At 37.9% G+C, this 25,180-nt stretch overlaps 1 pseudogene; it reads left to right on the top strand.

Annotated features, from left to right (window-relative positions):
- The window catches only part of LOC131409161 (putative uncharacterized protein BRD3OS), a 71,716-nt pseudogene extending 47,247 nt beyond the window's left edge, over positions 1-24,469 (top strand).
- The last annotated feature ends 711 nt before the right edge of the window (positions 24,470-25,180 follow it).

Consider the following 25,180-nt stretch of genomic DNA (forward strand, 5'->3'; position numbering starts at 1 on the left):
AATGGTTTTAATTCTGAGAGCAAGTTGGCATAGAAGTGTTTAGACTGTATAGCTCACCGCAGTCACCAAGTGTGAATGGGTCAGCATTTGAAGGAGACGAGGTGATGACTCCCCATTGCCTCCTCAGTTTCTGCAGAGCACAGGGTAAGGATAAGAATGCTCTTACTAAGAGAAGCTCTAAGGGAAAAATGAGGTTGTAATGAGCACTGCTTCAAGTAAACAGGGACATTTTTCTCCTTGTCAGAGATGTCTGCTCAACCTAAGAACTAAAGACCAGCCTGTGTTGCTCTTGCCTCTCACAGCTCAAAATAGCAAAATGGCTGGAATAAATAAATACACTTTGATCTGACAAGGCAGCAAAGGGGCCGGCTCACTTGCAATCCCTCCCCTGGTTCCACAATCCAAGGATAAGATAGAACCAGGGGCTATTTCCATATATCACATTGCAATCTTGTCTAAGAGTGATTTTCAAAATTGTTGTTCATGGGGGTGTCATTTGTTCAAATACACAGTCCAAGACTGACCTTGCTTCAAGACTCCAGTCATTCTCAGAAGCTGCCTGTGAATCAAAGTGCTGGTTTTCCATTGTGCAATTGCCTTTGCACCTTCCAGGTGCTCACCAAGAGCCCGAGTTAATCATGTGGGCAGTTCCTACTGTTTGACAGGTTATTTATGGTATCTTAAAATAAACACTAAGCGTAGACTTCTTTGGCATAATCTCGGTAAGATTTGTTTTGGCTGTAACCTAAATTAAAATATAGAGCATAATTCATTAATGGTTGCTGAAATTTTGCTATGGATTTTAAATTTTGGATTTAAAAGAGATTGTTATGAATGGGGCTTGTATGTGTGTAGATAAGAAGGAATTTGGAGGATGTTTACATAATAATCATATTCATATAATTAGCTTCTTTGGGGCAGGAATTATCTTACTCACTATTCATACACAGGAGATACTCAGTGGGTATTAAATGGACAAATGAACAACTGAGCTGTTAGTAAGAGTGATAATAATTCTTTTATATTTCTATCCCACTTAATGAACTATTTACTGAATTGAGTAATCTCATTTGAACATTTCAAATATCCTGTGAGGTAGACAGGATTTGTTTCATTATCTCCACCAGAGAAGATACTGCATTTGCTAATGGATGGAAGGGAATTTGAATATAGGTCGTTTCATAGGCACTCTGCTGCACCAGGCAAGATCTCCAGCCTTGCCTTAAGAGCAGGGACCTGCTTTAAGAAAAGTTGTGAAATAGATACAGGTCCTCTTTGCCCCCTTCACCCTCCCATTCACACACCCTTTCCTACCCCAGGGGTCACCAGAGAGGCCTGGATGAAGCCCACAGACTCTCACATATCCTCTCCTCCAAACCTCTTCTCAGAGAGGATCTGAGAAATGCTGTTGTACCAAATCATAGCTTAATAGCGACCCCTTTTGGGAGGTTTTGTTTTTAGCAGAGTATATTACAGATTCTGGGACCCGTCGTCTTCCTGGCCCTCAAAGTGCAGCTTATTCATCAAATGTCGTATGCAAGAAACTCGTAAGAGCCAGCCAGCTGTGGTCAATATCCTTAGGACAGGTACCAGCCCGTATTGCCCTCTTTGACCTGCTCTTATAGCGCATCGTGATCTGATCCTGCAATGTGACTCAGGACCTTTCTATTTTTGTCAACTATTTGGACATTCCTCTTCAGCTTATCTATGTCCCTCAGCCAGGCTAGTCCCACTCTCAGTGGATGGCTATCAGATATGGACCAACCCCCTAACAGTAGAATTTCTGGCATCAGCAACGAATAGGAGGGTTTTAGGGAAATGAAGGGATGTTCCAGAGCTCCTGAAATCACATTTGTTCTGCCTCTGCTTAAGGCTTACTGCTCCAACCTATTTATCATAGCTGATTTCTTCAGTGAAGGGGAGGATGTTAAAACTATGTTTAAAATGTTTATATGAGCCTTGTCACAAGCTCTTGCTAAGTCTGCCTTCCGCCCCTCCCTACACACCACTTCTGCTTCCAGCTCCCCAGTTCCAAGCACCACAGTACTTACACAGCATGCAAGGCAACCCACCTGTTGTCTGACCTAAACGCAGGGTTTGGGCACCCAGTCTGAGCCTATCACTCTCAGCCCGAATTTATCCAGAAAAGGGAAATCAGAAAACATCGAATCCTTCTAGTATTTTCTGACCTTTGAACTCCTGACTCTCAGAAATTAGACATCTACCTAAATCCTCTTTCCCTGCAGAAATTCTGGAGCCGAGTACCAACTTTACCTGATTATTTTCCTCTCTCTCTCACATACGCTGTGGTAGGACAATGCTGATGCAAGGATTAATAATGACAACAATGGGCAATAAACTGAGCGTTGAGATGGCAATTGATGGAAGATTTGAGGCTTAAAACAAAAGCTTAAAAATCCACCACTTTCTATCACAAAGGAGCAATTGAGATGCAAAGGCAGTCGACAAAAATTATATGTTTCGGGAAAAGTGATTGAACAATGAGTGATGATAAAGAATTTACAAAATATGTATACAATCACACTTAAAACTAGGGAAAAATTGCTGTTGTTATTTGGACTGAGCGCTGTGACCTAAAGACATACGTGATTAGGGCAGAATAGTAATCCCTCCACTCAAATTATCTAGTGGATAGTCATGATCCTGAGCAGCATCTATCAGGATCACATTTTAGACTATGACCTATATCTTCCCCTTCAGGCCACGAAGATTCGATTTCCTTCATGTGAATTTGCTGTAAGTCATTGTAACAGTCCCAACCACTCGTCACTTCAGCAAGAAGACAGTCATTTTTGTAACAAAGAAAAAACATCAGGACACTAAAAATACCACAGTGTAGGCAAGGTCAAAGATGGGTCCCAGCTAGATGTGGTTTCAGGCAATTGTCAGCATCACCCTTTGCTCCACCCACTTTTTGCCCTTTGCTGCCCAGTCCTGAGTGGTCCATTATCTGTTCCCTGAAATGCAGCCAAGAAAGGGAATTCAGGCTAGTGCGCTCACGGCAAGAAAACGTGGCTATAGTTCTTTACCCCACGCCGGCAATTCAGTTATTTTCAGGGACAGTTTCGTTAGAACTGAAAGGTTGTTACTCAGTATGACCTCTATCTTCCCACACATTCCTGGGCTCATCCCAGTAGGAGATATGACCCCTTCATCAAATTGCTGTTGCAGTGGGTGTGGATCTCAGTCCCTTAAAAATATAACTTGATTTTACTAGATTAAAGCAAGGTTCCAGACTTAGTGATCTGACACATTAGCTTACAGAACTTTCTCTGGTAAAGATGCAACTAATTTTTTCTATGCAAAAGCTGTATCCAAGAGGTTACTTTTTTCGCCCTGCAGGACATCAGTTTTGTATCTAAACCAGCAATCTTATCCTAAAAATTCTTTGTTAAATTGTCTATATAAAAGCTCTTTGAACTTGTCTTAACAGCTTACAAGTTCTCTAATGAACTGAATAAAATTTTTGATAGGTGTTCATTTGATATTTGTATGAGGGTCATGTTTTTAACTTTTTGAAGATTATACTTTAGCAGTTTTGGAGGTTTTTCCACCAAGATACCCCGGTGGACTAATCTGACAGAGCCAATTAAACTGGATGACTTGAGAAGTGCCCCTCCCAGGCTGCTTAAACCCAAGCACATTTCTCTTCGCTCCCAGAGTGAATCCCAAACAGCAACAGAACTGCATCCTTGCTGACTCACTTTCTCTAGGTTTAGTTTTTACTTTTTTCTGATTTGGAGTATGTGTTTTTGTTTCTGGATTGCACACAGCCTACAAGTTATTCTCTATTGGTGGCAAGAATGATGAAGTATTTGGTTTAATGATGCAACCATTTGGGATCTTGGTCAGATGGATGATGGACATTTATTTTCTATTTGATAAAAGTGGAGAATATAATTTGATACTCTTTTTATTTTTCTGTTTATCAATTGTAGGCTCAAATCAACTCAGAATTGTGCCCACGGGGGGTAAAAATAGGTCTTTATGATCTGGGCTGGTAAGTTTATGTATTTCTCTGTTTATTTTTAACCTTAGAACTGAAACTATAAGTGCTCTATGTGTCTGTGTATCTATAATTGATAAAACCCTTTATCTCTCATTGTATACATATAAAATGTTTTCCTACTCCAAGAGAATATTCATAAATTAAATTGTAACATCTCTTAAATTAAAGAAGCTCTCTATGGTTTATAGAGATAAATAAGTGTTTATAAAAACCTAATATCCCCCAAATTCAGGGAAAATAAGAAAACTGAACCTCTAATAGTTTAAAAGTTCTGGAGGTTTAAAAAAAGCCTCCAGAAACTACTAACTCAGACATATTTTTTAATGTAATAATACAGTTCACATAATTAAGATGAATCTTTGGACATATTAGACCAGTTTAATAATTTTGACTTTTAAAAAGTGAGTAGTAGTTATATGCCTTTTCTTTAAGTTCATCAGTATGGAATATAATACAAGTACTCCGGTTTTAAATAAAATTTGTTTTTTTTTTCTCATGAAAAGTTTAGTTACTCTGCTCTGTCTAAAATTCTTATGCTGTTAACTCATACATCAGATACACCAATATAATATATTATAATCTATATAATGTAAGTGTGTGTGTGTGTGTGTGTGTGAGCTAAGAACTTGAAATAGGACTCGGGGAACACTATGGATACAATGTTTTAGAATTTACAAAGTGCTTCCCATCAATTATCATAAATAAAATATATCATTTAGAGTGTACAAAAATGAAGTATTTCCTGTTGGGTAGGAAGTAAAATTCTTTTATTTAATCTCCATCCCATGAGATAGACATGGCAATTATTATATGGATTTTATTGAGGAGAAAACTAAGATTCAGAAAGGTTAGTGACTTAGAAGATAACACAGGTAATAAATGGTGAATCCAGAAAATAATAGATCCAGAATTCATGCTGCCAGCCAAGTGTTTTCTCCACTCTGCCATTGGACCTGATATTTTGAGGATACCAACTCCCAACAATAACCACATTTTGAATATGTATCTCTAATATCTAAATATTATTCATTTATTATGTATATAACCATATATCATATACATTATAAAAAAAGAAAAACAATTTTAAATGATGAGATATGAAAATATAAATAGATAGAAGTTCTACTCTTTTCCTCCCAAACGAAGTGAATCATCCTATACACCTTCAAAGGAGTGTACTAGACATTTATTTGCCATTTATAATTTGCATTAGCTCTTTTCTGGGACCTTTCACTTGAGCATATGATCAGATTGCGATCCCAAAGATCAAAGGAGATATGAAGAACCTAGAGGAAAACAGATTCTCTCTTCTCAGCCCTATCTCCTCTACAGTTACCTTCTCAGAAATTTAGTACTTTTTATTGCCCAGCGGCCTAGAATCCAATGCAATTATCTGCTTCTCTCTTGGGTAATGTGCCCGAAAGGAAATACGTCCCCCATTCCCATGTTCATTGCCTCTGGAGAAGTAGCTTCATAAATGCTGTGTTCCATATGTGCTCTGGCTATGCTAGGACAACCAGTGCTTCTGCAACCACGAAGAACCTTGACTGGGGAAACAAATCACTCCTTCTGAATTGAATAGGTTAATTTCTTATATTTATCTTCAAACCTCCCTGTGAGGTATGCAAATCAGATATTATTTTACATTTAACGGATAAGAAAGCTGAGTCTCAAAGTTAAGCATTTTTTGCCTGGTACATTTTATATAATAGGCTATTAACAAAATTGAGTTGAATGAATGAATGAGTTTAAGTTCTTGGAGCAGAATTATTTCTAAAATCTAAGTCTCCTAACTCTTAGTTCTGGGATATTTTTCTTAAAACACACTTGTCCCAGGCAAGTGGGTGACCGGAAGGGAAGGCAAGACTAAATTTGGAATAGGAAGACCTGGATCAGCTTCTAAGTTATTTCCTAGCTATCCGACTTGAACACATCACTCAACTTGAGCCTTAGATTCTGTAAAATGATGTAATTAATACCAGCTTAGCCCATTTCACAAAGGTGTTCACAGAGTCAGACTAGACAATCCATATGGAATTGTCTAAAACTATTCTCATCATACAAATCCCCTAGACAACTGAGAGGTAGGACTTTTTATACCTGGATCAAGAAAGCCACAAGTGTGGAATGTGTTTATCAGCTATTCTGATAAATATATTAAACATATTTAACATACAACTATGTTAAACATATTTATCAGAGACTCAATTCTGTCAGAATTGATTGTCTCACCAGTCACAAGATTGAATTACAATGAAAATATTTATTCAAGGTATACTATTAGTTGAGCACCAGCAATATAAAGAAATACAAGAAGTTGGTGCTCCCTTCAAGGAAATTGCAATCTAAGTCTGAAGGAAAGTGTATTAGTTTGCTAGGGCTGTGGTAACAAAGGACCACAGCCTGGGTGGCTTAAACAATAGTTCTGGTGGCCGAAAGTCCAAGATCAAGGTTTGTTTTTGTTTGTTTGTTTGTTTTTTGAGGAGATCAGCCCTGAGCTAACATCTGCCAATCCTCCTCTTTTTTTGCTGAGGAAGACTGGCCCTGGGCTAACTTCCGTGCCCATCTTCCTCCACTTTTTTTATGGGACGCTGCCACAGCATGGCTTGCCAAGCAGTGCGTCGATGCGTGCCCAGGATCCGAACCGGCTAACCCCAGGCCGCCGCAGCAGAATGTGAGCACTTAAGAGTTTGCACCACAGGGCCGGCCCCAAGGGTTGTGTTTTTCTGAGGGCTTTCTTCTTGTCACCTTCTAACTTTGTCTTCATCATCATCTTTCTTGGTGACTTTCGTATGTCCAAATTTCCTCTTCTTATAAGGACACCAGTCAGATTGGATTAGGGTCCACCCTAAAGGCCTCATTTTAACTTAATCACCTCTTTGAAGGCCCCATCTCTAAATAGTCACATTCTGAGGTACTGGAGGTTAAGACTTCAGTCTGTGTATTTTAGTGGGACACAATTCAGCCCATAACAGAAAGATAATCTAAAAGGGCATATAACAAGAAGGTGGCAAAAAATTATGTGGTATAAATTCTGAGAAGGGACAATCACCAAGGGCTGAGAGGCCTATGAAAACTTGGAGGAGATGAGATTTGTGGTAAACTTTGAAGTGGAAAATAAGTGGAAGCTTCCCATAGGAAGAACAATGTGGACATTTGATAGAAACAAGGAGATAGTCGATGTGCTTGCATCACATAGTTTATCGGCCCCCACTGCACCTCAAGGTAATAATGATATTCAACACTATGAGTAATACTTCCTCTTATAGAGTATTTTCGTTCACATTCTCTCCTTTGATCATAGTGTTAACCTCCTAACAACCTCATTACTTAGATATTGTAATGCAGTGTACTGACTCCAAATAAATTCTTGCTGTTGTATGGCCTTGCCCTACAATTACGACTTTCAAAGGAGGACGTGCTCTCTCATTTTTAGCTCTTGGACAATTCAGAGCAGAAGAGATCTGAATGTTAGATGTCAGGAAGGAAAGAAACCAGGACAAACCAAACAGTGTTGGAGAGGAGGACCAGATCAACACCATGCTATTCAGATAAATCCTTCCTACTTAGGCAAAAACACAATGGGCCTCCAAATTATTATTATTGTATGTGTTATGCTGTAACTAAGGAATTTTTTCCTTCATGTTTTTTCTCATATATTTGAATCTAGAGAATCCAAGTTATTCTATAAGAAGTCATTCCTGTCAGCTGCCAGCTGTTCTGGATAATGTTTAATCAACTGATTGAGTTGGGTGCATATCTTAAGATATAAAGTCATTTTGTCTTATTTGAGGTTCCATATATTATCTATGTGTCATATTCTATATTTGTATTCTGCACCAGGAATGCACTTATAAATTCTTTCCTCAGCCACAGCTATGATTCTTCACAAACTCAACACTTAAAATATTTAAGTAGCGTAAAAATTATGGGGCATGATCAGATAGCTGGAATAAAATGTTACTTAAGGCATTATTAAAAATGTCACGGTGTCAGAATGTCACATGAGTCTGTAGGCAGGAAAAGCTGCAAAGATGGAATTACACAGAATAGTTTCATCAAAGAGTTCACTTGAAAATTCTTGCCAATTTTGGAATATATGCTAAAATGCATACTAAAATTTGTACCTTTGAAAAACCAATTATCCTTCTAGTAATATATCCAAAAACAAATAAATAAATAACCAGCAGCATAGACAAATATTTATGTACAAGGAAGTTCATTAGAATGATATTTACCAAAAGCCAAGGGGTGCATTTCTAACAATACGGAATTTATTAACTACATTATGGTACATTCATAGGATAAACTATTATGCCACTGTTATTCTTTCACCCTATGTTCCCTCCAGAGTTTTGCTACTCCGAGTGTGATCTGTGGACTGCCTGCATCAGCACCAGCTGGAAGCTTGTTGGGAATGGAGACTCTCAGGTCCCACCCCAGAGCTACTGAATCAGAATCTACATTTTAACAAGCTTCTCAGCTGATTTCTATGTACTTTAAAGTTTGCGAAGTCCTGCCCTAGACGCTATATGGGTGTCACACAACCCTGCTTTGCAGATAATGACACTAAGGCACAAAGATATCCAGCATGAGACAGAAGCTAGGGTGGGGCTACAGTCACCCATCTTTTTACAATGATGATGTGACTGAGATGATACAAAGTCATTTGTTGTTTTTGTTTTTGGCAGAATCCTTCCAGAGGCCAGACAAGAATTCACCTACTAAGAGATAATGGGGGACTGGGTAAGAAAGTGTGGGTGAAAACATTTATCAGCAGCTCTGTCCTCAGAATCTCTGCTCCGACGTTCTCTCTAACTCCACTTTAAAATGTATTTGAGGTGCCACAAGGAAGTCATATACAATTCCCCTAGCCACAGTGCAACATCGCAGACAAAAACAGAGAGAGCCAGCTCTGAACCCTTGTCAGGTATAAAAGAAGATTTCTGGAGATAAGACTGAGCTTAAAGTTGAAGGTTCTTGTAACTACACGGTATTCTGAAACACAAAGCCATTTATTATCAAAGCCAAGCCTGAGACCACTTCAGCAGCATGCTCATCTGGATTTTTAAAAAGGTTTTTCAGTGCCTCACCTGAGAATTTATATGCATTTCCTTTCAAATGTTTAATAACCAGAGGATCAAGACCTAATATTGTCTCATAGGAAACCTCTGAGAAGCATATGACTCTGACATTTTATTTGTGTCAGCCACACAATTATTCATTAATTCATTTTTGAGCACCAACTATGTGCCAGGTACTGTGGATTTATGATTGAATGCTAAATGATTTCTATTCCTCCAGAAGCTCACAGTCTAGGCAGACAAGTAGCAAAATGACTAAATAAATTAAGTTCAATGTGGAATGTGCCATAACACGGACAAGTTCCAAATGCTCAGTGGGAGTATATACTTCTTTCTGAGATGGGGAGAAGTGTAGGGTTTCCCAGAGACGGGAACATTCCAATCCGGCTTCATTTCCACCACTTAGTTGATACTCTCCTTGTCGAGAATACCAGAGCCACGTGATGTATTCTGTACCCCACACCCAACAGAAAAGGATTAATAGCTACCACTCTCTGAATGAATGATAGAGGTGCCAGACTTTCTTCAAGGTGCTATTTTTCATTTGCATGCTTTTCGTCCAGTCTTTTGCTTATCAGTTGATAGTTCCAATATCCACCTAGTTGATCAGGCCAAAAACTCAGGAGTCATCCTTGAGTATTTTTTTTCCCTTACCCCACAATGAATCCTTTAGCAAGTCCTCTAGGTTCTTCCCCCAACGTATATCCCCAATCCCTACTCTTTTCACTACTACTGCCCTAGTCTAAACCTCCAACATTGCTCACCTAAACCACTACAATGGCCTTCTAAATGAACTGCCCGTTTCCCCTGTTGCTCCTCATGAAACCCATTTGTTTTCACAGTAGCCAGAGAGATTGTTGCATAATATGGATCAAATTATGCTGCTCCCCAGCTTAAAACCAGTTGATGTCTTCCCATTCGCCCTTAGAATAAACACAAAACTTATCACCACAGCCTATACAACTCCCATGATCTGTAACTGCATGCCTAAAGGCTTACCCCATACAACCCTCTCCCCTCATTTGGCACTGGTCACACTTCTGTTCCTGGTGCACTTCTTCACCTCTGAGCTTTTGCCTGTCCTGGTCCCTCTGCCTGGGACTCTCTTCTTTCATCTTGCTGCTTGGATGACTCTTTCCCATCCTTCCTGCCTCAGCTCAAAAGGTACCATCTCAGGGAACCTTTTCTAAAGTTATATCCCCCACAAGACTCACACCATCATACTGATCACACCATCTTGATTATTTCCTTTATGGAACTTACCATCAAGGTATCAAATGTGATGGCTGAGGGAAGAGGATCTATGGGCCCCTATAATCTCCATCAGCACTCTCAAAGCCAAGTCAAATAACATAAAATATACATTAAAAACAATATGACTGTCATACAAACACAATTTCAGGATAGCATCCCTAATTACCCCACCGTCTTCCAAAGAGGTTGCACTGTTTAACACCTACGTAAAATTCTAAAGAAGTCTCTGATTATCCTCAAATATTATTCTTTAACTCATTTGTTTATTTGTTTATTGGCTGTCTGTCACATGAGAATGTAAGTTCCCTGGGGTTCCCAACACATAATAGTGCAGGCTCAATAAATACCAGTTTAGGAAATAAATCAAGTCAGCAGGCACAGCTAGAACTACAACATCGTGAAGTCCATGATCTGTCCATTGCCTTTTGTCCCCTCCTCCTTCAACTGTTTATTCACCTTGATTCATTTACTCAGCAAGTATTTAATGAAGGATTACACTTCTAGAATCTGAGGATACAGAAGTGAACAAAACAAACAAAACGCCATGCCTTCAAGGATCTTATATTTTAGTTGGAGGAGACAGATAAATAAATATAACAAATAAATAACCATATGATAAGTTAAATGTGTCATGGTAAAAAAATAAATAAATGAGGAGGGAATAGGAAGCAGTGAAGAAGGTGATAAATTTAAATAGGGCAGTTGTGGTAGGTGACACCTGGACATAGAGCCAAAGGATGTCAATTGCAAAGGCAATTTGTCAGGATAGGTTTCACTAAAATTGGTGGCGTACTTGGATCTTGGTGGTAGAAGGGTGTACCAGGAAGGGGTTTAGAGATCTCTAGGTAGTGGGAGCTCCCAACTGGAAACCAAGCCACCAGTTTCCCAAGGGATTCCAACACAACTGAGGATATCTAGGTGAATCCCAATGTGCCTCAAGTCAATTCATGTGTACCCTTTCTTTTTTTTTTTTTTGCAGGGGACGAATAGCCCTAAGCTAACATCTGTTGCCAATCTTCCTCCTTTCTTCCCCCTCCGCCACAAAGCCCCAGTACATAGTTGTGTATAGTTGTAAGTTCTTCTGGTTCTTCTGTGTGAGCCTCTGCTACAGCATGGCTACTGACAGATGAGTGGTGTGTTTCCACACCCAGGAACCAAACCTGTGCCGCTGAATCAGAGCAAGACAAACTTTAAACCGCTAGGCCATCAAAACCGGCTCTCTTTGTTTTCTTTTGTAGTTTGCTTGATGTGTTGTTTCACTGCATTTCGTTATGTTCTATTTTGTATGTGAAAGCAATAAATGGACACTAGAGGAAAGGAGGGGCTATGTTAGAAGATTAACTTCCTGTCCCAAACTCATAAACATGTGTCTTAGTCTCATGCAGTGAATTTAAACTGTCCCTTCACACATTAGCTGGTGCAAAGCATGCACTTAGAAGTTGTTAGTTATCAGTATTCTTTTCATTGTTGTTGTAATCACCTCAGTTAATCCTCAGGACAGCATTTTTTTTTTTCGTGAGAAAGATTAGCTCTGAGCTAACAAGCGATGCCAATCCTCCTCTTTTTGCTGAGGAACAGTGGCCCTGGGCTAACATCCATGCCCATCTTCCTCTACTTTTTATGGGACGCCACCACAGCATGGCTTGACCAGCAGTGCGCCGGTACGGGCCCGGGATTAGAACTTGCAAACCCAGGGCCGCTGAAGCGGAGCGCGTGCACTTAACTGCTACACCACCAGGCGGCCCCAAATTCTCAGAACAGCATGTTGAAGGAGGTCCTGTTATTATTTCTATTTAACAGATAAGAAAACTGAAGGTACAGAGATTGCATCAAGCTAACCTCTCAGGTGAATGCAAACTAAATCAATATTCAATTAAATTATAGTGACTGATTTAGCTGCCACTTGAGCAAGGGGAGCTTGGAGAAGACACTGTACCTTACGCTCCGTCTCCTCTATCCTCCATTCATATTTTCCGCAGGGGAAACAAATCTACCTCCCTCTGTCCTGCTTCTCCCTAACGACTGCAAGGGTTTCCTGCTCCGGTTTCCTGTCACCTCACCCTGGGCAGAGAATCAGAATGGTTTGGAAATGCTCTGCACATGGGCTGTGAGCTCTAGTCATGGCCCAGAGCCTACAAGATATATGTGAATTTTTTTAAAAAGAAACTCCAGAAATTTTGGAAATGTTAAAACATTTTTAAACAAAGATAAATCAAGTTTAGAGATCCAAAGTTACCACCATGCCTCCTTGCTTTCAGACGCATAGCCGGCTGCTGAATCAAATAATAACAGAAGGCTCGGGAGATGCTCTAGCAAGCTCAAGGCAGCCAGCAAATGCACTAAAAGCGCCAATTCGGAATTTCCTGTTCTGTCTTCCCTGAAGATATTTAAACATTTACATGTAAAATTCCAATATCTGACTTACCTCAATAATTCTATCCTTCTCACACTTTCTGATTTGTAATCATTGTAAGTCAATTTTTCTCCCAAAGGCAAAATCTGCAGAAATATGTATACATATATATATGTACACATAGATGTTTATATATATTCATTCCAAGGCAGCCTACAGCTGACATGGTTTTTCTCTCCTATTTTTATGTTGCACAGGAAAAGCTGCAAATCGATATAGTGCCTCTTTGCCACCTAGTGGGAATCTTAATTTTGCTATTTCTTCCCCATCTCTTGTTTTCTAAGAAATGATGGAAGTCTATGCAAACCAAAGCAGAAAAGGGGAAGGCTATGTCTATGCTTTTAGCATAAACTATCAGAAATTCAATGAATGTTTCAGAGAGAAGACTTGTCAGAGGTTGGAAGTGCAAGAGTAACATTCTTCCAGTGTATTCTGAAATGTGCTATCCTATGATATCATTGTCCTATTATTTTTTCTGCATTCATCTTTTAGATTGCATTTCATCTGATCAATACCATACATAAAATCTTATTCTGAAGAGTATAGCCCTAATAAATTAGTTACATCCAAATTCTGTGTGCCTGTGGACTTCAAAGTCTCTTGAAAGAGAGAAAAAAGTGCCAAGGCTAACATGTCCAGCTATTAAAAATCCACATCAATAATAATAAGCACTTCAATTTATGAGAGATTATGATATACAAGATGCAATATGGTCACGTGAAATGCTGAGCAGGGTGGCTGCCACATAGTGAGGACTCCAAAAATGGTAGTTATTTGGTGCCAAACACACAAACACGGTGTCAACTAACTCATATCTATTATCTTGCTTTGTGCTCACTAATGCCTTCAAAGTAATAATTGGTTTTCTCCATTTTACATATGAGGAATTGAGTCTCAGAGAGTTCCACTGGTAAATGAGAACGCCAGAATTATGACTCTTCTGTGTCTGGAATTAAAATCTACTTTATAAACTATATTCTTATTATCCAAATAAATTAATTAATAAACAAAATAAGAAACTCCTTGTAAGTAAAGTTATCCTAAGATATGATTCCATGGCAATATTACCTGCCCTTTAACAGTAATATATCTTTCTACCTCTAAGACAATTTATATGTTAGACCAAGGAGCAATAACATTTAACCTTAAGTGCCAAGGGTTGTGAATGGATCAATAAAAACCTTAATGGTATCCAGTGGCTTGTAAGAGATAGCCTCCTTGTTTCAGAGGAACTGCTGATGGACTCATTACTATTCAAAGCAGTGGGTTATCACCATGGTGGTTTGGCCACCATAGATTGATAGGTGAAATATCAACACAACGGAGGGGGAAGTATTGATTTTGGCATGTGAAAGTCCATATAGGATGGTAATTATGGGCACGGCCTCTGGATCCAGACAGTCTGGGTTTGATGATGTCTCTGCCATTTACCAAATCTGTGACTTTATGTAAGCTACTTAACCTATATAAGTCTCAATTTCTTCATCTTTAAAAGCAAAAATAATACTACCTACCACATGGGGTTATTGAAAGAACTAAATGAGTAATTAAACTAAAACTCTTAGAATGATGCCTAGGAAATAGTAAGTGTCAATAAATCTTTGATGTCGTAATCAATAAATCTTTTTTGTCCGTGACTGTTCACATCCAATCTGTTCTTCAGTCCCCATGGGAAAACAGAGCCAGCTCACTAGACTCAAAATGAACAACTCCAGTAATGACATGGAGAAAGTTTTATTCATAAGAATTTCTCTCAGAGAGAAAGCTCCATCTTTAACCATAAGAATAGATTGATAGGTGCTTGGTGTGAAATTTAGGCCTTCCAGATTCCCAACTCAATCTATAGGGCCTAGGTGTTGGCTGCCACAAGGTTGATTCAGAAAAGAGGTAAAACTGTTCTGCATAATAGAAGACTGTGAAATTCAAGTGGATAAGGGGCTGTGCACGTGCAGTAGGGAAAAGAAAGTAATTGGAAAGGGAAAAGGATGTTGGGGAAGGGTGAGAGAAAGAAAACTTTATGGGAGCAGCAGCAGCAAAGAAAGTTTGAGAGAATGGAATTGCTGAAGACGGCTTTTTTAAATCCCCCTAAAAAATCTAAAGTAAATTCTACATTGCTCACTAATACCTTTGTGTGTGGATATTCTTTTGGGAAATTCAAAGAGATATTTATTCTTGGGTTCAGGTGGATATCAGGAAAACAAAAACAAGCAAACAACAACAAAAATGCACAGAAGCAGGAGACAGAAACAAGGAGGTTGTGAGAACAGAGGTCCCAGGTATTAGTAAAAATTGAGACATGCGAGGACACAGAATCAGTTGGAATCATAGTCAATGACACTAACCTCTGCCTTCATTTCAATGGACTTAATGATGTTTTAAAGCTAACAAAAGATCAAGAAATTATTTTATTATTGAATTTTTTTAACTGCAGGACTATAACCAGCAGGACATATAGTGTTTTTTGTGAGACATTTAGCAAAGTTATAGTATAACACGTGATCAAGATTATATACTGAGAATGTGCTTTAGAGAAGAAAAATAAGGGGAAGCAATGCAGGCAAAGATGAATGGGACTCATCATGGTACTGAGGCAAGATAAGAAGCTGAATGTAGATTAAAACTCATTTCAATTAATAATAGACATTTTAAAATTTCACAAACATGCTCACATCCATTACCTCATTTCATCTTCATGCTGAGCCTATTATTGAGATAGGGCAGGGATTATTCTTCCCATTTCTTTGAAGCAGACCCAACAACCTTTGATAAATTACATCTTTAGCAGAAGAAAAACTGGGATGCAAACCCAAGTTGTCCGACCGCCGGTCTGGAGTTCATTTGTTCTTTCATTCAACAAGTTTGTATTGAGGACCAACTAAATGTCTTGCTCTGTGCTGGGGGCTATAATGAGAGATCTCTTGATCACAAACTATGCCTTCTTGGGAATAATGGCTAGTAGGGCCAAGAGTTCCCAAATATCTACCTGGGATAGCAAGTGAATGAGTTGTGTGTCTGGGGCTTCTTCCTACTCTTTATACCTCTGAGCAAATATATCCTGGCAATAGAGGTAGCTTTATGCCACCCCACCTACCAGGCTAAGGTCCTGAAGAATATCCCAGGAGATGCTCGGATATTTGTGGCCAGATGAATGCTTTAGATACTCCATTATCCTAGTTGTTCTGTCCCAGGGGCAGCTTATTCTCCAGCCATTGAATGATATTGTTTAACTTCAAAGTGATTATCACTGCTTTTGAATGGTATAAGCAAATACAATTTATGTGTTCCCCGTGCTACATGGGACATTGGAGACTAGTTTCCACAGTACTTCAAACAACTCCAATGTAAGTGAATCCATATATCTGATCCTCACTTCTGTTATTTCTAAAATAGGAAGGATAATAGTCCTCAATTCATGGGGTTGCTGGAACACTGGATAGTTTTTCATACAGAAGTAGGTAATACATGTTAAGTGCTTAATAAATGTTATTTTTTGTTACTGTTATTACTATTAATATTCTATTACGCAGAGGAGAAGGTTAGTTACTTAAACAAGATCACACAGGTAGTAAAGAGGAGAGGCTGGCTCTGATTCCAGAGCCGCAATTTTAACCATCCATCTATCCCGAAGCAGAAATGTAATTACTTCTGACAATGAGACTGAAGCAGAGGGTCAATGAAAATGACCCTCTGAGCATCAGAATGGTGAGCATCAGAAAGGGAAAAAAATTATGAAAACCTTTACAATAACTTGACTTGATGAAAGCAATGACCAGATTCAGTGAAAAGAAACACAAGCTAACGAGCCTCAGGGCAAAAAAGTGAGAACACGGATTATTATCTTAATGGCTCATTTGCTTCTAAACATTAAACCAGTGAAGGACAGAGAGAATATTCTGGGCTAATGCACATCAGAAACCTTCCTTGCCTCTAAGAAATTAAAGAAAACATTGAAAGGCAATATGGGCAGATATGATAAGCTGACACAGAAGCAGAAAAGAAATTTACAATGGATATTTTCACAGAAAAGCTAGAAGGAAACTTCCAAATATACAAGAAATGAAAAAAATAAGAATGATCTTGTAGATTAGTGTTCAGAAAAAAGAAATTATGAAAATGAATATAACGTAAGAAACTTCTGCACCAGCAAAGGAAACCATCAACAAAATGAAAAGGCAATCTAGGGAATGGAAAGAAATATTTGCAAACCGCATATCCAATAAGGGGTTAATATTCAAAATATACAAGTAACTCCTACAATTCAATAGCAAAAAAACAAATAAACCAATTTAAAAATAGGCAAAGGACCCAAATAAATTTTTTTCCAAAAAAGACATGCAAATGGCCGCAGGCACATGAAAAGGTGCTGAACGTCACCAATTATCTGGGAAATACAAATCAAAACCACAGTGAGATATCACCTCGCACCTGTTAGGATGTCTACTATCAAAAAGACAATGATAAATGCAGGCGAGGATATGGAGAAAAGGGAACACTTGTGCACTGTTGGTGGGACTGTAAACTAGTATAGCCATTCTGGAAAACTGTATGGAGGTTCCTCAAGAAATTAAAAATAAAACTACCGTATGATCCAGCAATCCCACTTCTAGGCATATATCCAAAAGAAACAAAATCATTATCTTGAGGATATATCTACATTCCCTTGTTTATTGCAGCATTACTCACAAGAGCCAAGATATTGTAACAGTCTAAGTGTCTGTCAACAGATGAATGGATAAAGAAAATAGGGTATATAAATGCAATGGAATATTATTCCACCATAAAAAGGAAGGAAATTCTGCCATTTGTGACAACATGGATGAAAGCCTATAGGGCATTATGCTAAGTGAAATAAACCAGATAGAGAAAGACAAATACTGCATGATATCACTTACATGTGGAATCTAAAAAAAAAAGTCCAACTCATAAAAATAGAGAGTAGAAAAGTGGTTGCCAAGGGCTGGGGGGCAGGGCAAATGGGGAGAGGTTGGTTAAAGGGTACAAACTTTCAGTTATAAGATGAGTAAGTTCTGAGGATCCAGTGTATAACATGGTGACTATAGTTGATAACACTATATTGAATATTGGAATTTGCTAAGAGAGTAGAACTTAAATGTTCTTAACAAAAAAAAAAAAAAGAAGTAAATATGTGAGGTGATGAATTTGTTAATTAACTCGATGCAGGGAATCCTTTCACAATGTGTACACATATAAAATAATCATATTGTACACTTTCAATATCTTACAATTTTGTCAATTAAACCTCAATAAAAGTATTAAAAAAAAGAAAAAGAATATAACAAATTTCCTAATGACTTCCATAATGTTTAGAAATATATAAGGTTTCAGTATCCCTTAGCAATGACTGTTTTTAATACACTTTTTCAAGCAATGTGATTATTCAGTCAAAAGACAGATCTATCAGTATATCCATTACCTATTATATCTCACTTATTGGTATCAATATCTCTTTCATATGTCTACATTATAACCCAATACCTAATGGCTTCAAAGCAACAACAACTTATTATTTCTCACCCTTCTGTGGTTTGATTGGCCAATTCTTATGCTGGCTTCCCTGAGCTCACCTCTGTGTTGCCTTTAGCTAAGGCTTAGCTTGGGGATGGATTTATTTGGTATAGCTGGGATGACTGCGTCTCTATTCCCATGTGACTTTTTATCCTTGCCTTTTTTTCATCAAGGCCACTTCAGGGCTGTCTTTCAAGAGGTCAAATGTAGAAGCTGTACTTCAAGTTTCTGCATGTGAGGCCCTTGGAAGCTACCCCTCCATCCTAACACAAGCGAAAAGCCTAAGAGACTGAAAAATCCATAACTTTTCTAGGATCCATAAGAGAGGTCAGGACACAAGGCACACTGCTGCCCCCAAGGTTGGAGAGACTAACAGGCAAATACAGGGAAAAATGACTCACCAGAGCAGAGACTCAGGAGCAGAAACTGTGTGGGAACCAATGCTGGGGTAATTGATGATTACTGGAGGCTCAGTGTAGACAAATCTGAGAATTAAAAACTCCCAGGGGATCTCCCACAGTTTCATGAGATTTATCTGCAGGAGCTCAACCAGGTTTCCACAGTAAATATCAGAAAAAAATCCCTTCATGCTTCTGGTAGAAGGAGGGGACAAGGAACCATTTTGAAATATGGCAGAGTCTCTGTTCTTCTCAACAAAGTCTATGCTCAGGAGAAATTATTAAGCAGATCCTAAACTCTGGAGTATTATCAGAGCCTAACTGACTTGGGGGAAGGGAAATACCCAACTCCAGTGAGCTCTAGCCTGCCACTTAGAAGAGAGGAAATCCTCAACTCCAGCCCACCCCAGCGAAAGCAGTACTTAGAGGGAAATATATAGCAGTGAATGCATGCATTAGAAAAGAAGAAAAATCTAAACTCAGTCATCTTAGTTTCCACCTTAGGAAACTAGAAAAAGAAGAGCATATTTAACCCAAAGTAAGCAGAAGAAAAGACGTAATAAGAATTAGAGTAGAAACCAATGAATATAAAAACTGGAAATTAATAGAGAAAATCAAAGAAACCAAAAGATGATTCTTTGAAAAGATCAATAAAATTGATGTCTTTACCCAGACTAACTAAGAGAAAAAGAGATGACATAAATTACTAATATCAGAAATGAAAGCAGGGAAATCATGACAGATACCATGAAAATTAAAAGGATAATAAAGGAATACTACGAATAACTCTATGCCCACAAATTTAATAACCCTAGATTAAGTGGACCAATTCCCTGAAAGACACAATTGCCAAACTCACACAAGAAGAAATAGATAATCTGAATAGACCTGTATCTATTAAAGAAATCGAATCAATAATTAATAATCTTCCAAAACAGAAAGCACCAGGCCCACTAATGAATTCTACCAAACTTTTAAGGAAGAAATTATACCAATTGTCTACAATCTCTTTCAGAGGATAGAAGCAGAGATAATACTTCCTAACTCATTCCATGAGGCCAGAATTGCCCTAATACCAAAACCAGACAAATACATTACAAGAAAAAAAACTGCAGACCAATATCTCTCATGAACATAGATGCAAAAATCCTCAACGGTATTAGAAAATCAATGAAATTAGAAAATCAACAATATTAGAAGATTGAATGCAACAATGTATAAAGAGAACTATACACCATGACCAAGTGGGATTTATCCCAGGTATGCAAGGCTGATTGACCATTTGAAAATCAATTCACATAATCCATCACCTCAACAGACTAAAAAAGAAAAATCACATGATCATATCAATAAATGCAGAAAAAGCAACAAAATCTAACACCCATTCATGATAAAAATTCTCAGTAAAATAAGAATAGACAGAAATTTTGTCAATTTGATAAAAAATATCTTTAAGAAACATACAGCTAATGTCATACTTAAAGATGAGAAACTCAAAGCTTTCCCACTAAGATCAGGAAAAAGGCAAGGATCACTAAGGTTAGGAACAAGGCAAAGATGTCCCCTCTCCCCATTTCTTTTCAATATTGCACTAGAAGTATTTGCTAATGCAATATGACAAGAAAAGAAAATAAAAGATATACAGATTGGAAAGGAAGAAATAAAACTGTCTTTGTTCATGGAAGACATAAACATCTATGTAGAAAATCCAAAAGAATCAACAAAATACACTTCTGGATTATAGCAAGGTTGAGGCATACAAGATTACTATACAAAAGTCAATTACTTTCCTATATGCCAGCAATGAATATGTGGAATTTGAAATTAAAAGCACAATAGCATTTACATTAGCATCCCCAAAAATGAAATACCTGGGTATAAATCTAGTAAAATATATACAAGATCTACATGAGGAAAACTACAAAACTCTGATGAATAAAATCAAAGATGAACTAAATAAATAAATGGAGAAATATTCCACATTCATGGATAGGAAGACTTAATACTGCCATGATGTCAGTTCTTCCCAACTTGATCTATAGATTTAATGCAATGACAACCAAAATCCCAGCAAGTTATTTTGTGGATAACCACAAACTGATTCTAATTTTTATAGAGAGTGGCAAAGGACCCAGAATAGCCAACACAATATTGAAGGAGAAAAATAAAGTTGGAGGACTGATGCTATCCAACTTCAAGACTTCCTATAAAGCTACAGTAATCAAGATAGTGTAGTATTGGTGAAAGAACAGACAAATAGATCAATGGAACAAAATAGAGAGCCCAGAAATAGAGCCACGTAGTTATAATCAACTGATTTTTGATAAAGGAGAGAAGGCAATACAATGGAACAAAGATAGTCTCTTCAACAAATAGTGCTGGAACAATTGGACATCCACATAAAAAAAAATGAACCTAGACACAGACCCTACAATCTTCACAAAAATTAATTCAAAATAGATCATAGATTTAAATGTAAGATGCAAAACTATAAAACTCCAAGAAGATAACAGAAGAGAAAATCTAGATGACTGTGCATATGGTAATGACTTTTTAGATACAGTGCCAAAGGCAAGATCCATAAAATAAATAATTGACAAGCTAAATTTTATTAAAATTAAAAACTTCTCTGCAAAATACAATGTCAAGAGAATTAGAAGACAAACCACAGACTGGGAGTAAATATTTGCAAAATGTACGTCTGACAAAGGACTGTTACCCAAAATATACAAAAAACACTTAAAACTCAATAATAAGAAAACAAACAACCCAATTAAAAAATGGGCCAAAGATTTAACAATACCTCACCAAAGAAGATATACAAATGACAAATAAGCATATGAAAAGATGCTCCATATCATATGTCCTCAGGGAAATGCAAATTAAAACCACAATGAGATACCACTACATACCTATTAGAATGGCCATAATCTGGAACATTGACAACAGTAAATGCAGACAAGGACGTGGATAAGAATCTCATACATTGCTGGTGGGAATGCAAAATGGTACAGCCACTTTGGAAGACAGTTTGGAGGTTTCTTACAAAACTAAACATACTCTTAACCATATGATCCATCAGTTGTGCCTCTTGATATTTACTCAAAGGAGCTGAAAACTTGTGTCCACACAAAAACCTGCACACTGATGTTTATAGCAGATTTGTTCATAATTTCCAAAACCTGGAAGCAATCAAAATGTCCTTTAGGGCCAGCCCTGGTGGCCTAGTGGTTAAGTTCAGTGCACTCCACTTCAGTGGCCTGGATTTGGTTCCTGGGCATGGACCTACACCATTCGTCTGTCAGTGGCCTTGCTATGGCAGCAGCTCACATACAAAAAGAGGAAGATTGGCAATGGATGTTAGCTCAGGCAAATCTTCCTCAGCAAAAAAAAAAAAAAAAAAAGGCCTTCAGTAGGTGTGTAGATAAACAAACTGTGGTACATCCAGACAATGGAATATTATTCAGTGCTTAAAAAGAAATGAGCTTTCAAGCCATGAAAAGACATAGAGGAACATTAAATGCATATTACTAAGTGAAAGAAAACAATCTAAATAGGCTACATACTGTATGATTCCAACTATATGACATACAGGAAAATGCAAAACCATGGAGAAAGTAAAAAGATCAGTGGTTGTGGGGGTGGGAGGGATGTACAAGTGGAGCACAGAGGATTTGAGGGGCAGTGAAAATACTCTGTATGATGTTATAATGATGGATATATGTCATTATACATTTGTCCAAACCCATAGAATGTACAACACCAAGAGTGAACCTAAGGTAACCATGGACTTTCGGTGATTTTGATCTGTCAATGTAGTTCATCCTTGGCAAAAAAGGTACCATTCTGGTGAGTGTTGTTGATAATGAGGGAGGCTATGTGTGTGTGGCAGCAAGGAGAATATGGGAAATCTCTGCACCTTCGTCTCAATTTTGCTGTGAATGTAAAATTGCTCTAAAAAAAGTAAGTTTTTTAAAAAAAAGGTAACAGCTGCAAAGCCATGTCACATAGGTTAGTTACATTCTGTTGATCAAAGCAAGTCACCAAGCCAGCCCGGATTCAAGTAATGGGGAAGTAGACATCACTCCCTAATGGTGAGAGCTACAAAATATGATGGTCATAGTTTTTAATCTACCTCTGGGAATGTGATAGGTTGAAATACATTAGAAGGACTTCTGATTGGTCTTCATTTCTTCTGTAAATTATGAAATTTAGTGACCTGGAACATCTTAAATCCATGATTGCCACCTCTCCCTCAAAATTAATGACTTCATTTTACTTTTTCCTATATACTTTCTTTTAAATGATATTATAGAAAAAGAAGCAAGATTGACTTTTGTGCTTGATCACTGAAGGATCCAGATTTAAAATAATATGAAAGAAATGATATGGTTTCTTACAAATATCTAAATTTCCCACCTTTAAAGACTTAAAGATTAATCACATAGACTGGCTATATCACATATCAGAACCCTGTACAAGTCTTTCTCTCATATTATTAGGGCTTATTTGTGGCAGAACTGCTATGTACAGGATTGAAATGCTAAATTCTTTGAGGTAGAAAAAACTAATGTTCCTCTTCTTAAGTGAGATTTGGGAACCAACTTTTACACATGGTGGCACAGACTGTTGTAAATCCTTGAAAGAAAATATGTGAAGGATATCAATTTACTATATTAACCTCATGTTACTTTGCTCCCTTTCTATGTTCTCTCATCCATTTGAAATCTACTGCGGGGCTGAGGCAGTGGTGGTGCCAGTAGTGGCAGCCTGGCCCATCGGGCCTGATAGATCCGATCGCGCCTTGCCCATTTGCCCACTCCTGGGGAGGCCCTATCTTGTGTGGGAGCCTCGCTAATGCTTGGAACAGAAAAAATGCAGTGGTGACGGGCACCACCTTTGGGTAAAGTCAGAGACTAGCCAGGAAAAAAAAAAAAACCACAACTGAATAAATGCTTCTTCCAAATGCCCAGCATGCAATAAAATCTCTCTTGCTACTTTCAAAGAGGACCTGTGAATTGATAGGGATAGAGTGTTATTGTAGGGACTTCTCTCAATGTAGATCTAATCCTAAAATATACTTTTGTTCACAACACTATATACATCTTCTCAAGTTAAACAGCCCAAACTGTGGTGTCACAACCCCAATAGCTACTTAAGATCTGCACTGACAGGTGTTCCTAATCCGTATCAGCTCCACAGCTCATAAACCGCACACTATCGTAGTAGGAAAACTGTCACTTAACTTGTGTATCGTCTTATGAATGGTTCTCACTTGTTTTTTTTTTTAGAATGCTCAGAAATACATTTCAAGTTTCCTGGGGATTTTGTTCACAAACGGCCTATATTTCTAATTTCTACCCTTAAACTGAAGAATGGTAAAATTAACAATTCTTAATGCTAGCAGTTTAAAAACCTCTTAATTTAGTGAAAAGTAACTGGAAGCATTCCATATACGAGGACTGCCTCAAAGCACCCAGAATACACAAGAGCACAGCAGGGAGTGAGTAGGGGTGGTTCCAGAGAGGAGTGGTGAACCGCTGACTCCCACTGGCAGAGAAAGCCCAGTCTGAAGGATATGCCGACTGGTGCAGACACCTTGCCCATTTGGCAGCAGCAGCAGCAAAAGTCGGAATCTACACCTCCTTTTATTTACCTGACATATGTGGTACAATATGGAAATGAAGCCATCTTAATCCTAGACAAAAATAAACCTGAGATCCTCCTGAACATGGGTCAGCCCAAATTTTGCAAAATTTTGTAATCATAAGTGAAAATCTACGCCCATGCACCAAGCTGGGAGGAAACATGTCAATATTTCATTCTACTGTCATGTTATTTATTTCTAATCTTTACTGGGAGATTTTGAATAGTTAACATGAAGACTGAATTTTCTAGATCCACTTATGGTCTAACACTCAAGAAGTACAAAACAAACTAACACCGTTAGCACATTATCCAATGTGCCTCGAACATTAGAGTTTAAATTTCTGGACCATCCTTTGTAGCTTGTAGTCTTCTGTGACAATGTACCAATTCCTAGGCTCCTTTAGACATGGTTTAGTCTTGACAGCTATGTGTGTTTTTCTGTTTTGATTCCAAATAAGACAGGTAATAATGATAACTATTTACAAATAACCACGAAAGTTTTCTTATGTTGTTTTAGGTATTCACATATGTCCAGCAAAGAATGAATCAGACCTAGAAAAACATATGAAAATTGGCTTGAAATATAGTATATTCTCTTTTATGTGGACCAAGACAGAAGTAACCAGTATGCAGTTAACTTAAATGTTTGTAATCATTTCAACTGGAATTTTGTGGCCCTTCTGTTAGAGTTTGGTCCAATATATTAGTTAAAAAAAAAGGATCACCATGAGTATTGCATTGTGGCAGCTTCTATGCTGTTCTAGCTTCTAAACACTTGAGGCTTATTGAAAAGAGCATTCAAAAAACAATATAGAAACCAAGGATC

Source organism: Diceros bicornis, chromosome 7 (genome assembly GCF_020826845.1).
Source record: "Diceros bicornis minor isolate mBicDic1 chromosome 7, mDicBic1.mat.cur, whole genome shotgun sequence".
NCBI classification, from domain to species: domain Eukaryota; kingdom Metazoa; phylum Chordata; class Mammalia; order Perissodactyla; family Rhinocerotidae; genus Diceros; species Diceros bicornis.